The sequence below is a fragment of the Staurois parvus genome, unplaced genomic scaffold (assembly GCF_062004578.1).
Source record: "Staurois parvus isolate SC_StPar_1 unplaced genomic scaffold, SC_StPar_1.0 ptg000116l, whole genome shotgun sequence".
NCBI lineage: Eukaryota > Metazoa > Chordata > Amphibia > Anura > Ranidae > Staurois > Staurois parvus.
Genome location: NW_028317912.1, coordinates 1,150,763 through 1,168,629, shown reverse-complemented (window position 1 = coordinate 1,168,629; position 17,867 = coordinate 1,150,763). Strand labels below are relative to the sequence as shown.

Sequence of the window (17,867 nt, the reverse complement as noted above, 5' to 3'; positions counted from 1 at the left end):
AAGGTAAGGTGCAGGAGCTTATGGAGGACATTACAGGTAGCCAAAAACCCCAGTAAAATTATTTTCTAAAAAAAAGATTACAGGACCATTGAATAGCGGATGTGTACTGATTATTTTTGGGGAATAAGGATATTGGAGAAAATGGGAAAAAAACACCTTACACCCAGCTTTTGCAGAACAGTGGGTTAAAATTAACATCCATGCAGCAATATCCAAAGACCGTTGTATAATCCAATTCCTAGAAAAAGGCACAGTGCAGAAGCATCATTTTGCAAGATTTAGGATCCTCAGCATTCTGGAAATCTTACTAGATGGACCATGACATCACCCTCTCCTTGGTACCAGGAGTGGAAAATTGGTGAAAGGGAAGTATATATTTTTTAACCACTTAACAACTCTGGAAGGTTTTACCCTCTTCATGATCAGTCTATTTTTTGCTATTCAGCACTGTGCTACTTTAACTGCTAACTGCGCGGTCATGCAATACTGTACTCAAATTCAACTTACATATTTTATTTTCACGCAAATAGAGCTTTTCTTTGATCACCATTTTTTTTTTTTAAATTATTATTATATAAACGGAAAAAGTCCAAAAATTTTGAAAAAAAAATATTTTTTACTAAAACGTATTCTATAAAAACTTTAAAAAAATCAAATTTCTTCATAAATAAGGACAAAAATGTATTCTGCTACATCCCAATAAGTGTATATTGATTGGTTTGTGTGAAAGTTATACAAACTATGCTAACTATACTGTAATTTTTGTTTCTTTATTTATGCTAGTAATGCCTGTGATCAGCAACTTATAGTGAGACTGTGGTAGGGTGGTGGGCAGTCTGACACTAACTTGACACTGAGTGGGAACTGACTAACTGACACTGACATCACCAGTGACACTAATACAGTGATCAGTGATAATACTATACACTGTCATTGTACTAATGACAGGGCTGGGAAGGGGTTAACATATCAGGGTTATCAAGGGGTTAAGTGTGTGCCTAACAAGTGATAATGTGTGTAATGTGTGCTGCTTTTTACTAAAATCTATTTGTTCCTTCTCTCCTGTACAGGGAGGAGAAACAAAGAGATCTATCTCTCTGTACGGAGCACTATGTTGCTTGTCAACACAGGGCTCTGGGCTGTGATTGGACACAGCTGATCAGCAGCTGCCAGCCATTAATAATTGGCCAAGACCTGCTGACAAAATCCCTCGTGCTGTGTCTAATCACAGCTGGAGTTTGCGGGGGGCACCCTGAACCCAGTAGCAGGCAATGGCGTTCAGGTACGTCGTTGTGCTTGTAAGAGCTGCCCATCTGTAGTACAATGTATGCAGGCAGTTCTAAAGTGCTTCAATTTCAACAGCTTTTTGGGAAAAAAAAGCATCTATATTGCACGTGGTTTGCATCAGAATAAGTGGCAGAACAGAAATACCAACGATGTTACCAGTACCTAGGAAACAAGTCAGAAAATAGGATTAATGAAGTCTCTATCTATAGATCAAAAGAGTACATCTGTTGTGTGCTCAGATCCTTCATGAAAATGACTGTCCACAAGTCCACTCAAAATCAACCAGTATCCAGAAAAATACATACACTGAAATGACCATATCCACCAAAGAATACAAAATTAATGTTCTGTGCCCAATAATACAAATAACATAAAAAACCCCAAACTAATAATTAAAGATAACTTGGCATCAATTGTACAGACTATATTTTATTTATGATGGATGTTCTGTATATTTTCTGGTATGATAGTGCCATTAGGTAGGCTCTCCTTTTGCTATCAAGATCCACAAAAGAACAAATGTTATGAAAAATGAGCTCTCCTGAATTTATCTGGTATGTCACTAGTAATCTGGGGTTAAACTGAAAACCGAACAAGAGGAATTAAAGGAAACAGAGCATTTCCATGCACATTAGGACAATAAGGGAAAAACAGCTTATGGCAGGCGTGCCAGATGCCCCTAAGCTCCATGGATCATGCGCAGTTTGCCTTGGTAGCATCCATGCAGCTTTATGGGTTTGTCTCAGTCTCCTTTTCCAGCTGCAACCTCCGTCCCTATTTCCTCCCATGCATGTTTGACAAATGAAATGTGAAAGAAGAGCGAGAGAGACACAAGCTGAGGGAGGGGGAGTAAGAGGTGGGGAGAGCTCACCGCCTTCTTCTAATCATCATTTTCCTTTAGCCAGACCAGCAGCTCCCAGTAGACATATAGAGAAAACAGTGTGGGCTTCCTAAAAACTGCGCCGGTTCAGAGAAGACATTACGAAAAAGTCATTAGAAGATGCCTGTCCTCTACTGCAATCAAACCACGTCCTTGTGAGGCCATCGGACACCTCTACAGGCAGCGACACCTGGTATAAGAGGTAATTGTTGTTTAGTGTAGGCTTAGTCCTTGGTTTAGTAGGGATTTGGTGTATGCTTTCCAATAAATCTCTTCTCTTTTGAGGGCAGGCAGCATGCTGTGTCCTTTTGCAATAGGACAGATAATGGGAGGAATTTTGCCTGGGCTACACAATTAACCTTTTATTCTTGGCATGAATGACCCTTTTGAAATTCCTCTCCAAGTCTACATTGAACAATCTGTTAGCTCCAAAGGGACCCAGTTCCAAGCTGGAGGTCGACATGAGCGATGTCCTTGGTGCTGATATTGATTCTCTGCTGTCCATGGTGCTGAAATGCTACTCACCCATACAAGGTTCAGTGATGGTAGCTTGCCTTCATTAACCACTGCAGATATACAGCCAGTGTATGGGGGTTGATCTTTCTGTATATTCTGAAACTGTTAGAAAGAAATGGTGACATAAATCATATTATTATTATTTTCACATAGGGTTTATATAGCACCGACAGTCTGTACAATGCTTTACAATATAAAGGCAGACAGCTGTGCTACTTTAAGCTTTAATTAAATCATCCATTAAGAAGGGTACAAATAATTATTGAAGAATGAATATTATTTTGGATGAAATCTGTTTTTCTAACAAGGCAAAGGGTGGTGTGCAAAGTGCACAAAGTAACCCTTGGCAACCAGTCCTAAATAATGGTGTTTTTACTGTTCTAATCTGGCCATAGGCAAATTGTGATTGATTGCCATGGTTACTGCACTTTATACCTCATCATTGCCACGTAGACTGCTTTATTAAATAGGTCTAAAGATCTAGTAAATTATGTGTAATTAGCTTTTTATATTTATATACTGTATTTATTACAGTATTATAATTAGACATTATAGTAAAATGTACTGCTGATGTCCAGCCCATGCTTGTTCTAAGCAAGCATTTTAAAAAAAAATAGGTTAGAGTCTCGCTGAGTGTGTTCTTGCTTGTTCTTTTTTTATGAATGAATGAATCACTGTGCTGTTTTTTTTTCACCAAGCCTTAAAAATGGATGAGGCTGTAATTGGAATGTGCTTTCTCTGGGTTTTGCTGTCATCTCAATATTTAGTGTAGCAAATGAGGCTATAAAGCAGTTTTGACGTTATTATTTTCAGCTAGAAGCAGAGCAGGCTGCATAGGCTATAATAATAACAATAATGACATTTCCTTCCAGGTTGAAGCATGAAAACAGGGCAAGGATTAACTTCATCTAAGAGAAAGTAAATCATTTAGCATTTATGACATTGCTCAGTATAGTTTGTAGACCATAATAAAATCAATATGTTGGAATAACATATGGTCATGGACTTTGTTCTAGATTTGTAGAAGTGATGATAGATCGTGTAGTTTGAAGGATTGTTTGAAGTCAGAACATGTAAACGGTAACATTTAATACTAACGTAGGGTAGCAATACACACACAGATCTCTCACTAGAACGGTTGGTGAATAGAAATGTGTCCATACCCAATCTGAACACTGCACCCGAACTGAGTCAGTTTCACAAGGTACTGAACAGGGAAGGCTACTTTTCTTGTCTTTTGGATACAAATTATAAATGAATATTAACAGAGATTTTCCATTGCACTGTAAATTGTGTTTGATAACAGGCATTTGTGGTGAATGCAGTTGCTCATTATTGCTTATCAATTATGTGGTCCAGTTGTCACTGAAATAGAATGATTTGAACAGTGGTAGTGAAAGGCATGCTATGTATTACACAGAGTACAATTAACGTTAAATGCATAGGTCAGGCAAAAATATTGTCCGTCATTCTGGAAAATATATTGTAGTCAATTTTTGTATAGTCCATTCACTGTATATGAACCAAATCCAAGAAGCTGATGGAGATGCTTACATTACTCGTGCACTGCAATCACTTTAAAGAATAGTCATTTCTTTTGTCATTTGCCATTCTTCCAATGTTCTGCAAAGTACAGGTTTCCTAGAATATCCAACAGTCTAAGCCATGAAGTCATGCTGGACATGAGAGGCCAGAAGCAGATTTACAGCAAATGTAGCATAAAGAATTTAGAGCAGCTTCAGCAGACATTGAGGTATGCTGGGTGTCAATGAGCAAATAGCATATAAGGTTTTACAGCTGTTTGCAAAATGACAAGCTGAGTCTGGAGGAGAGTGGATATCATCTGCTTTTACATTATGCGTTTATGGGTATTGTCTACGCACAGCTGCACATATGACGTAAAATGGTACAGTCACAGTATTGCAAACAGTTTCAAATGTTTGCTGTGGTAGGTCAAGCAGGATAGGAAGTTGATGGTTAACTGATTTTCCTATATCTGTTTGTAATATATTCAAAGACTTAACCCTATCAGGCATGACATTTAGACTTACAGTTGGACTTCACAAAAATCATGTTGCTCTTAGAGCTTGTTCACATGTGTGTCAATATAGAGTGTTTAAGCAGCATTTCTTCTGCATTTTTAAAGCTTCATAAAAGCCTTTAAGTGCCTGCCATGAATATTACAATGGGCACCACACAGTGCTGTGCACACAGGAGTGGTAGCGGTGTGTTATGTTAAAACTAAGCAGCATGTCGCTTTCAGGATGCTTTTCAGCCTCCTCCATTGATTCAGTGGTAAAGCTCTATAACTGCACCTTAACCACTTCAAGTCCGGACACTTTCACCCCCTCCTGTCCAGGCCAATTTTCAGCTTTCAGTGCTATCACACTTTGAATGACAATTGGCGGTCATGCAACACTGTACCCATATGAGTTTTGGTTTTCATGTTTGAGACAGATAAAACTTTATTTTGGTGGTATTTATTCACCACTGGGATTTTAATTTTTTTGCTATATAAATAAAAGTCCAAACATTTTGAAAAAGAAGTATTTTTCTTATAAAATTTTGCAAATAAATAATCTTTTTTCATAATATTAGCCAAAATGCATTCAGCTATCTTTTTTAGTAAAAAAAAAAAAATCCAAATTAGTTTATAACCAAGAATAAAACAATTTTTCAAAAATGTTTTTACATTTTTATTTTTTTTTATATTATTATTAACATACTGTCACTCTAGCAGTACAGTGCCACCATAGTGACACTCTACTACTTGTGGGGGGTAATGAAGATTGTTTTTTTTTTACACGGATTGCTTTTACACCCATAAAGGCTGTAAAAGCAATCGGTTCTCCTTCTCTTTGACTGCATTCTTGCAGTCATTGAGAAATACTGTGAGAGCTGTGATTGGTCACATGTTATGAATAGCCTTGTACCATGTGACCTCTGTGATCATTCACAAATTTCGGACGTAGTAAGCAATGATGTCAGGATGTCATCTTGTTTACTACTATTCATGTGATCACTGATTGACTAATCAGTGATCACATGATCGGGACCTCACACAGAGGTCCCGTACAGCGATCGGTGGACACATGGAGCGCGCACAGGCAGTGAATGCGGAAGCCGTTTAAAAACGGCCACCCGCTCCTGCACTGCTCCCGTCCAGCCGTTTATGTACATGGGCTGGATGGGAAGTGGTTAAAGGCTTAGTTTACCTTTTTGGGCAGAATGTCACTTTTCATAATTAATAGAATCTTTTTGCAATATAATTACTGGCACAGCCATTACAATGTACCTATGTCTCACTTACTTCATCCACAGAAGGTTATGAATTTCATGTTTCATGTTTAAAACATTCTTTGTGCTTGCATCACTTCCTGTAGATCATCTCCTTTCATTCACTGTGTTGTCGCATTACAGAAAAGGGTTAGATTGGAGTGCATTACCAGTCTGGACTAGACCTCTCTCATTACTATAACAGCACCTCTTGTTTTATTGTTACCCACTTTCCTACTTCTTCCCTTAAAGTGACCATACACATTACAATCTGATTGTACAAGCTCCTTTAGATCTCCCATCAGCTATGTAGTACAAGGACCTGCCTGATTTGATACAAATTGAATAGATTGTTCAGGTGTGTCCTCCTATTCCATAGTTGTGATAAATCCAAAGGAAATTGTACAGAGATTGTACAAGAAGATTGCATAGTGTATGACCATCTTTATACAAGTACATAGGAGGGAGTGAATGCAGACACTCAGCTGTCAGGCCCCATTCACATCTTCACATAGCGGGAACTCATGTTCCTGCATGTGTTTTTTTGGGGGGCATTTGGGATCATTTCCCCTCGTCACACATAGGGTAACCCATTCACTTGAATGAGCTGGCCAACACACTACTATCTCCCTAAAGAAGCTGCAGAACTTTTTTTAGAGTGGAGCATGGTGTGTTTTTTACTGTGCTTTTTGGGGCGTTTGCAGCGCATTTCTGAAACGCACTGCACGACCTGCATTTTCTGTGCCATTTGCCATGCATTCTGAAACACACATGTGAATGGAGCCTCAATGTTCTTGTGTAAACAAACCAATTTCACTTTCAGGCTCCATTCACACCTAGTGTACTAGAAGCATATGTTTTCTGGCTCCTTTTCCTGTGACATGTATAAGTCAGCGTGTTGATTTCATTGGGCTGCCCTACACATGCCAAAGTAGCTCATGGGACATTTTGATGTGTTGTCGCTCGTTTTTTCATGTGGCAAAATGTGTGTTTGCGTCTATGTTTGGTGTGCCGTTAAGAATTAATGGCAATAACAGAGCAACTAGTTCATTTTAGGTGTATAAAGGTAGCTATACACGATTCAATCTTTGTACAACCTCCTTTAGATTTACCAAAACTTTATAATAGGAGGACACTCCTATCTATCCAATCACTCTGTATCCAAACAGGTAGGTCCTTGCACTACATAGTTTATGGTAGATCTAAAGGAGATTGGAAAATCAGATTGTATAGTGCAGCCTTTCTCAACAAGGGTGCCCAGGCACCCTAGGGTGCCTTCAGGCTTCTTCAATGCCCAAAAAATGTATACAAGCCAGCAGGTGGATCAATTCTGCCGTTTAGTAAACAAAGTTATAGGTTTTCATTGTGCATTTTTATGACCTGCAAGTTATCAGCTTCCTAACAACCAATGACATCATCAGTTGAAAATGAGGACGTCGGGTGCATGCACATCATCCTTGCCTGGCCCTCCCCTGCCCTCTCCGGCAGCACTGGGGTCACATTAGCAAAGTGAGGGAGAGAAAATGAAAGAGACACAATGGAATACTAGTCGGTACCACTGTGCAAAGGTGTATTTGCTTTGGACAAATAAATCACCTCTAACGTTGGGTGTACTGGATGTGTGTAGAATAGTGTTTTACATTTTAGATTGGGATGCCTTCAGATTGTGCAGAACCTTAAAGGGTGCCTTGAGATTATCCATAATTTTAAAGGGTGCCTTGATGGAAAAAAAGGTTGAGAAACACTGCTATAGTGTATGGTGAGCTTTACAGAACCCAGGACATATTTCTCCTGTTTTCAATACTATAGCTCTATATACATAGGCTATCTGATCGCTCAGCTCCTGCACACTCTGCCAAATGAACAATCTATGGCTGTGTATTTAGTGAGAATGGTATTTACTGACTGCACTAGAAAAACGCTCACCTAAGGTGCTGGGTGATAGTGATCTGCTGGAAGGGGGGGGGGTGGGCAGATGCAGGGTGTGTGCTAATGAGGTCAGCTGGCGAACTCCTTCCTGTGTCACATTCTTAGGTCTGTTCAGGAAGTAATGAAAAGTTTTTTTATTTCTGCAATATTGGTACATAAGGGAGCTGAAATTTTGAAAAAAAAAAAAAAGGTAACCTTTGCCTTTAGCCGCACCCTATAGCATTTATGGCAGGTTAGTGAAACATTTAAAAAGTGTTACCTGGGTGCTGGGGGAGAGGCAGTGGGGGTTTCTGTATCCCAGAATGCACTGGGAAATAACAGAGAACTAGGACACAGCAGTTTGGGCCACTTTCTAGTTGTACGGAGCAGTTGTGTGGTAACACCATTTGCTTCTGTGTGCAGGCATCATGCCAACCAGGAACACTGACAATGCCAGGCAGGAGCAGGGACATTAAGCATTATTGTCAGTGGCAAAGTGTTTTTTTGTCTGCAAAGTTGATAGAGAACAAGCCAAGTGTCAGAAATCAATGTATACAAATCCATCTTGCACAGAATTCACAAAAATGTCTGCTATCACACCACAATAGGGTTCCCCCCTCATCTCTTTAAAACTGGACATATATTAACTTCTTCCCTGCAGCACTATAGCTGAAGAACGGCTACAGCACGGTTGTCTAGTTCTGGGACGATGTCCACGGACGTCATTCCAGAACACACCTCCTGCGCGCCCCTAGCGGTGCACACCCAGCGCTGCCAGTGGTCGCTGTGTCCTACAGACACTGCTGATCACGTGATACTGTAAACGGCCAATCACAGTGGCCTTTTACCACGTGATCAGCTGTGTCCAGTGACACGCTGTCACAGCGTAAGCAATTGTCAGAGAAGTGATGATCACTGCCCTAAAAATCAGTGCCCAGCAATGAAACCCACATGTGCCCACCACTGTCACCCACCTGTGCCCTGCAGTGCCACCCATCAGTGCTGCCCAACAGTGCCGTCAGTCAGTGTCACCCATCAGTGCTCATCAGTGCCACCTATCAGTGCCCATCAGTTCTGCCTATCAGTGCAGCATCATCACTGCCACCTATCAGTGCAGCATCGTCAGTGCCAGTTCATCAGTGCTGCCTATCAGTGTCTCCTATCAGTGCACATCAGTGCTGCCTATCCATGCCACCTCATCAGTGCCGCCTATCAGTGCCCATCAGTGCTGCCTATCAGTGCCCATCAGTGCTGCCTATCAGTGCAGCCTCATCAACGCACATCAGTGAAGGAGGAAAATTACCTGTTTGCAAAATTTTATAATCGAAACAAAGAAAACCTTTTTTTTTCAACTTTTTTGGCCTTTATTTTGTTTATAGTGCAAAAAATAAAACATCCAGTGGCGATTAAATACCCCCAAAAGAAAGCTCCATTTGTGTGAAAAAAAATTATAAAAATGTCATATGGGTACAGTGTCCTGTGTCATTCAAAGTACGACAGGCTAAAAGCTGTAAATTGACCTGGGCAGGAAGGGGGTGCCAGTGTCCAGGCAAGTGGCTAATTCCACAGATTCTGTGGCTGATTAAGGTGGTAATTAAACTCACCTAGTGCCTTACCTGCATTAAATTAGCCTCAGAATCTGTGTCCTTATTATGTGTTCAGTTTTAAAGGGATGAGGTGGCAAACCTACATTACAACCTAACCATGCCTCAAAAACATGTCATGAATACTACAGGCACGTTAATAAGCATTGCTTCAATCTTCATAATCATCACATGTGCGAATGCACTCTTAGCTGACCATTGGTGATGGGCCGAACTTACCTGGATTTGATGTAAACAAAAACAGTGGTGGACATTTTCTGGGTTAATATGCTAGGGATTGTCAAACAAATGGCATGAGGGTTTGAGCACTGCCCAGAGGAACACATACTAAGATAGAAAAACTGTTTAAATTCCTTTTAGCGGGGATCAGAAATTTTAATATTGCTTAAAGTGAAATATTTAAAATCCAAAATTGCATTAAATAACATGCCCAGGGGATACCTTAACACTGCCTGTGAAGTGGCACATCTATGTGATGTATATAAGCTACTACAGTAAAAAGTATGTTTAAATAGCTGGAAAAATGACAGCTCCCAGCTGATTTGTTCTGTTCAAAGCAGCCAGGGATTACCTTCAACTACACCTTTATTCTAGATCAGGGTCTGATATAGACATTAATGGGGGACACCCACACAAAACAAATCTAGCATGGAGTCCCCCCACCCCACACACACACACACCAGTTCATACTAGGCCCTTTGGTTCTGGTATGGATTTTAACCCCATGGAAAAATAAGAAAAAAAAGTGTGCCCCTCCCCCCATGCAGCCTGGCAGGCCAGGAAAGGAAGGGGGCAAACTTCCAACCCCCCTTATAAACCATACCAGACCAACATGAGGGGGTAGCTTGACAGGGGGAACTCTGGCAAAGCACCTTGTCCCCATGTTGATGAGGATAACACACTGGCCTTGTGGTTGTGGAAGTCTGGGGGTGGAGGGCTTATTGGAATCCGGAAGCTCCATTTAACAATAAGGGGGCACCCAGATATTGCTTTTCCCCATGTGAATGAATAAGGGGTAGATAATATAATGTATAAATAAAGAAAGACATACTGTTTGACAAGACCTCTAAAACAAAAATGTCCCATGATGTACACCCATTGTCAATCACATCATCCAGCATTGTAGATTCACATCACAATACCCAATGCCCACCGAAAGAATAAAACACACCAACTGCTGACACACATCTGTTCTTGTTGCTTCACTCCGCTTGAACGACAGCTGTTATAAACAAAAGAGTGTGGTCTCCCAGGCTACATCTTTCATCATATATGAATAAATGTATGCATGCTTGGATAAGGGTCCAGTGTGGATATTTGGTGATATCCAAAGGATTTTTTTTTTATTATTGCATTAGGTTCCTCTAGAAATTCATACCAGAGCTGGAGAACCTGCTATGAATTAATGGGGGAACCCTCACACTGTTTTTTTTTAACTATTCCAACCCCTTTTGTTTACATGGTCAGAATTCCTGGCCATCTAACAGTATGGAGTTGGTGACGTCACTTAACCTCTTCCCACCGGCCATATGCATATAAGCAGCCTCTTGGCAGTTGGTCTTTAATGTTGAGCGGCTGCTTATATGCATCTATATGTAAACAGTTTACTGTGTGGAGAGCGCAGTCCCAGCACAGTAACTAAACTGTCATGGAAAGCTCCCGATGCATACTTACGAACAGAAGCTTTCGATCATGTGACTACTGTGACAGCCAATCACAGCTGTCATATGATTGGAATGCCCACCTCTGTCTTCCCATCATTTCTATCTACATAAAGGGCCCAGAGGCGGCAGCAGTGGTGGAAAGGATTAAGGACTTGGTGGTGTCTGCACCTGCCATGTATACTAGCAGTGTAATACCCTTTGAATGGGTAGATGTGTTCGGACTAAACCTGAAGCTCATTTCTAATGAATATTATAATTGTTCCCTGATACATGTAAAAATATGTTTTTAACTGTTTTCTAAGTCGATTTTTCACACACATATTAAAAAAAATTCCGTATTTTTCGCTCCATAAGACACACCTGACCATAAGACGCACCTAGGTTTTAGAGGAGAAAAACAAGAAAAAAAATATTCTGAACCAATGGACTGCAGACACAGTATAGGGGATGACCAGAGACTGCGGACACAGTACAGGAGATGACCAGAGACTGCGGATATAGTACAGGGAATGACCAGAGACTGCAGACATAGTACAGGAGATGACCAGAGACTGTGGACATAGTACAGGGAATGACCAGAGACTGCGGACATAGTACAGGAGATGACCAGAGACTGCGGACATAGTACAGGGAATGACCAGAGACTGCGGACACAGTACTGGAGATGACCAGAGACTGCGGACATAGTACAGGGAATGACCAGAGACTGTTGACATAGTACAGGAGATGACCAGAGACTGTGGACACAGTACAGGAGATGACCAGAGACTGCGGACACAGTACAGGGGATGACCAGAGACTGCGGATATAGTACAGGGGATGATCAGCGACTGCGGACACAGTACAGGAGATGACCAGAGACTGCGGACACAGTACAGGAGATGACCAGAGACTGCGGACATAGTACAGGGAATGACCAGAGACTGCGGACACAGTACAGGAGATGGCCAGAGACTGCGGACACAGTACAGGAGATGACCAGAGACTGTGGACATAGTACAGGGAATGACCAGAGACTGCGGACACAGTACTGGAGATGACCAGAGACTGCGGACATAGTACAGGGAATGACCAGAGACTGCGGACATAGTACAGGGAATGACCAGAGACTCCAGACATAGTACAGGAGATTACCAGAGACTGCGGACACAGTACAGGAGATGACCAGAGACTGCAGACACAGTACAGGAGATGACCAGAGACTGCGGACACAGTACAGGAGATGATCAGAGACTGCGGACACAGTACAGGAGATGACCAGAGACTGCGGACACAGTACAGGAGGAGACCAGAGACTGTGGACATAGTACAGGGAATGACCAGAGACTTCAGACAGTAAAGGAGATTACCAGAGACTGCGGACCTTTGGGGAGGGAAGGGGAACGGGTACCTGAATTTGACAGGTACCCGCTCCCACTTCCACAGAGTTGTCCTTCCTTCTTCCTGTGGCGGCTTCTGTGACAGCCGGGTGCCCACTGCGCATGTACGAGAAGCGCTGCGCTTTGTGAATGTCCAGGAGCCTTCTGGCACCTGTCATGTGTCCCAGAAGACACCGGACCATTCGAAAAGCACAGAGCTTCTCGCCCATGCACAGTGGGCACCTGGCTGTCACAGAAGCCGCCGCGGGAAGACTGCAACGCTGGAGCGAGGAACAGGTAAGGTCCTGCAGGAGAGAAGAGCTGAGCGGCCGGCCCAATATTCTGACATGGTGGTGGCAGAAATACCGGACCGGCTGCTTTACATTCGGCCCATAAGACGCACTGACATTTTCCCCCCTTTTTGGGGGGGAAAAAAGTGCATCTTATGGAGAGAAAAATACGGTAATTTTAGACTTAGGTAATATTCCCAATCATTTTCTATCACCCAATATATTTTCTAAAAGCAAAGACCCTGGAGAATAAAATTGTGGTATCTCTAATTTTTTATGTCACACAAAATTAGCACAACAGTTTATCAAGTGCAAATCTTCAGTAAAAAAATACAACGAGGTTAATTTCAGGGCAAATTACCACAGTATATTACTCCTATGCATATCACTCCTATGCATAGTGTTATGTAACATGTAGCGCAACCAATATTTTTGTATGTAGGTGTCTCTGATATGTTCATTTATATGTGAATGTGCAAGTACAGTATGTAGGAAGGAGGAGGGCTCAAATTTTGTATTGGGGGTAGAGTTAAGTGCTTGGATGTAACTTTCTTTTTTAACTCTTTTGTCACTAAAACTTTATATCACATAGGGGACCAAAAGTCATTATGTGATATAATGTTATGACAGATTCTCTGTAATGAGACATCAGGGGTCTGCTAGATGCTTGATGTCTCACCTGCCCTCCATTGAAGCTAATGAAGTGCAGGTCGCTGTCACTTTCCTTGGCTACAATAGCAGCAGAAACTGGAAGTGAAATTATACCTGTTACTTCCAGATTTTTAATAGGTAGCGAAGATCAGCCATTGGATGCTCGCTGGTTTCCCTACCTGGCGACTCCCACCATGCATGATAGGGGCGGTCCCACTTCCAAGGTTCCATAAAAGTGATTGAGTGGCTGTATATTTGGCTTGTGGGATATACAGTGAGGAACAGAAGTATTTGAACACCCTGCGATTTTGCAAGTTCTCCCACTTAGAAATCATGGAGGGGTCTGAAATTCACATTGTAGGTGCATTCCCACTCTGAGAGACAGAATTAAAAAAAAAATTCAGGAAATTACATTGTATGATTTTTAAAGAATTTATTGAATTTAAAGAATTTATTTGTCTTGCACTGCTGAACATAAGTATTTGAACACCTAAGAAACAGCAAGAATTCTGTCTCTCAAAGACCTGTTACTGTGCCTTTAAAAAGTCCACCTCTACTCCAATCTGCCAATCTGCTTCTAGCTTCAGCTTGTTCAATCAAGCTTTGACAATAAAACCTTGAAACTGATTGGTTTCTATGCAGAAGTGAGCCTGATTTTTCACTCTCCAGCTTTAGTAAATAAACCCCTATATGTGTAAAGCCCTTTGTAGCCACTGATGTATGCCATTGGCAGTAAAAGAGATTAAAACATAAAACGTTCTTTTATTTTTTTACTGGGTAATCCTTTTGGTAACATACTTCCTGTCCTAGGGTGACAATGCCCACTCACTGTCCTGTATCTGTGGAGGAGCAGCATTTTCATCATAGTCTTCTCCATTCTAATTTTGGCCTGCAGCCTACAGACTTGAAAGACAGCCAAGCTGACAATGCTGCTGCTAATTGCAGGGCAGTGGCTTAAAGTTGTCAGTCTGCAACAGAAAGGTTCTGCTAATGGCAGAATCCCCAGGTAAGGTACTTTACAACAGATTTGCAAAAAAAATGATTTGCTTTAGAAAACTGTACACAGTGAGGCATTGTTCCAAACATGCTGAAAAATAGATATAGGGTTTGTATACACTTTGAGTATAGTAGGTACATCTTATTATATTGGGACTGGATACATTCATAGATACTGTAGGAAGTTCTCATTTATTGCAGGCCATAGACGGGCCGTTTATCGGCCGAATTGTCGACCGATAAACGAAAAATCGGTCGGTGCCGTTGCCGATGCTGCCACCAATGTCCACAAAAAAACGGCCGTTTTTCGTGGATTTTCCTGCATGACCGATAAAAATAAATGAGAAGATCTGCGAAAAACGGCCGACGGGCTGGCCCCACTAACGACGTGAATATCGGCCGATTTTTTGTGCGGACGAAAATTCGCCTGTTAAACGATGGCCTGCATAAGGGTTACCATATGCAACCTGCCCGCACAATCAACTTTAGATTTGCCACATTAACCACTTGCCCTCCAGAAGATTTACCCCCCTTCCTGACCAGGCCATTTTTTGCGATACGGCGCTGCGTTATTTAATTGATAATTGCGTGGTCATGCAGTGTTCCACTCAAATTAAATTTATGTCCTTTCTTCCCAAGTATAGAGCTTTCTTTTGGTGGTAATGATCACCTCTGCATTTTTTGTGCTATAAACAAAAAAAGAACCGACAAGTTTGAAAAAAAAACAATACTTTTGACTTTTCACTATAAAAGATATCCAATAAAAAATTTTAAATAATAAAATTTCTTCATAAATTTAGGGCAAAATGTATTCTGCTACAAGTTTTTGCAAAAAAAAAATCCCAATAATTGTATATTAATTGGTTTACATGAAAGTTATAGCATTTACAAATGGCGTATATATACAGGAATCTTTTTTTTTTTAATAGTATTAATGGTGGCGATCAGCAACTTATATCGGGACTGTGGCGGGCATTCTGACACTGGGTGGGAACTGACTAACCGCTGACATTTGCAGTGATACTAATACAGTCATCAGTGCTAATGAAAAGCATTGACACTGTACTAATGACACTGGACAGGAAGGGGTTAACATTAACGGGTTAACAGTGTGCTGTGTTGTGTTTTACTTGGGAGACATGCTGCTCTGATCACCGAGTTCTGGCCAAGAACCCCCAGCCAGGGACCGTTGATTGACATATCCAGCAGCAAATAGCAGCTACCCTACCCAAAAATGCAGAACCACGTATATTTACATGATTTTGCGCAGCGGAGCCGCACAGTAGCAGTATATCTGCTATAGGGTGGCTCTTAAGTGGTTAAAAGAACACACCTGTGATAGCTGTAATATTTTTTTATTTTTTACATATTGATTATCAGATATTTGTCTAGCATTAATATAAATGTGTAAATAGGGTACTATGTGTAATCCTAAACTCTGACCTATCTATTCTGCCCCAAAGCCAATTGCTGTCAAAAGCTTGTAGACTTCACCTCCGTAACATCTCTAAAATGTGTCCTTTTCAACCAAGGAAACCACCAAGCTACTCGCTCACTCCCTGGTTATCTCTCGCCTTGACTATTACAACTCCCTTCTCATTGGCCTACCTCTCCACAGGCTATCCCCTCTCAATCTGTCCGGCTATCCCCTACTCTGGCTGCCTTTAGGCGATCCCTGAAAACTCATCCCTTCAGGGAAGCCTATCACACCTTCGAATAGACATTTACCACTTCCAACAGCTCATCCCCGCAGTTATAACCTTTTGTACCACTTGCCTCACCCTATTAGATTGTAAGCTCTTATGTGTAGGGCCCTCTTAATCCTCTTGTTCTGATTGTATTGTAGCTGTACTGTCTCTCTTTATATTGTAAAGAGCTGTGTAAACTGTTGGCACTATATAAATTCTGAATAATAATAATAAAGAGTGTGGTAATAATAATAATAAAGAGTTTGCTCCAGAATATTTATTCTGAACAGAGAAAGGTGTTTTTTCAACTTTCTCCAGGTTTTGGGTTCTGGAGTTTGGAGAGTTCAAAGAGTTTTGGGAGGGAAGAAATCTCCAACCTAGTGTACAGGTCTTGCAGGAGACCGGCAGGCTGTGAGTGCAGATGCACACAGCCCTTTTATTGAAAAACTTGGGCATAGTTCAGAGCTCCTGTTGGGAGACAGGTGTGCTCCGCTCAAGAGACAGAACGCCATGCTGGTGGAAAGGTTCCTTGTTCATAGTGCTGAGAGAGTTGAGACAGCTAATTGAGTCTGGAAGACTGACAGAGCCTGGCTGACTCTGAGTCCAGGGGACTGAGGGAATCTGGAGGTCTCAGGGGAGTGACAGGGCCTGGGGTGTCAGGAGAACCCCTATCGAGAAGCCAGGGAGTGGGCCTGTGCAGCAGAGTGCTGCAACCAAAAAGCCAAGGTCAAGCCCTAAGCAGTGGTACTGCTGAAGAGAGAGCCAGGTGGTTTGGCATTTTCCTTGACCTGTTTTTGCTTGTATACTTTTATACTAACTGCGCTATGGGCTTCTGGCTATTTTTTTTGTTTGTGTGGCTGTACCTTTGCATGGCCAAATTTTAGGTAAACCTGTCAAGGTGAGAATATGAGGGCTGCAAATAATGACTGCTTCTTCTGGGGCTACCTTCAGTATTTCTGCTTTACTACTTGGTCACTGCCCAGAAACAAGCATGTACAAATAAGGTGTCCTAAAACTCGATATGAACATCAGTCAGTGACTCAGTAAGAAGTAATTGAACATTGCGCAAATCCTTTAGGTTATACATAGAATAACAGGAGTGGATGTACAGTATAAAGACTGCAAACACAGATATGCTTAACAATCAAATGTGCAATTTCAGCCATTTCTTAGATTAATGGTACACAGATACTGATCAGCAGCAAGTTAGATTTCATGTGTAAAATAAATGCTCCATGTTGACTGTAACATAGTCTCTCATCATTGATACAAAACTGAATTTTGCATAATCGTTTTTCATGAATACTTTACTATGATTCATTGCATTGTTACAATGGCCAAAGCTGCATTTCTACAGGCCTAATGCTTGTACAATTGTGGCTTTGTCTACTCTAACAGCTCAGGCATTTGAATAGTCTAAATAGAAGGTATTTATGTCAAAAGTTATTATTCTCAGCTGGTATGAATAGTTTCTTACAGGCTCAGGTTGTATTACATAGAAGAACGCATTATAATTAAAACAGTATTAAACTCAAAAACAAAAAGTTACCATCGTGCAGTTTACCATTCATTAAATGTAGTAACTGCATTTGTTTTCTTTTTAGAGTTATTTTCCTTTATTTTCACCTGGTGAGCTCCAGCCAGTAACATATGTCCTGTCTTAGGGTGTCACCACTCTATGGAGAAGCAATGGAGACACCTTTGGGTAGCAGCATTGTCAGTCTGGGGAGACAGTAGTATTAGATGCAC

The 17,867-nt window shown here is 41.3% G+C and overlaps 1 protein-coding gene across 1 annotated transcript in view; it reads left to right on the top strand.

The window, feature by feature from the left end:
- The first annotated feature begins 2,000 nt into the window (after nucleotides 1–2,000).
- The window catches only part of SLC35G2 (solute carrier family 35 member G2), a 48,132-nt gene continuing 32,265 nt past the window's right edge, over nucleotides 2,001–17,867 (top strand). The window contains exon 1 of the mRNA XM_089671948.1: nucleotides 2,001–2,369. The gene's annotated coding sequence lies outside the window, so the exon portion shown is untranslated. The remainder of the gene's footprint in view (nucleotides 2,370–17,867) is intronic.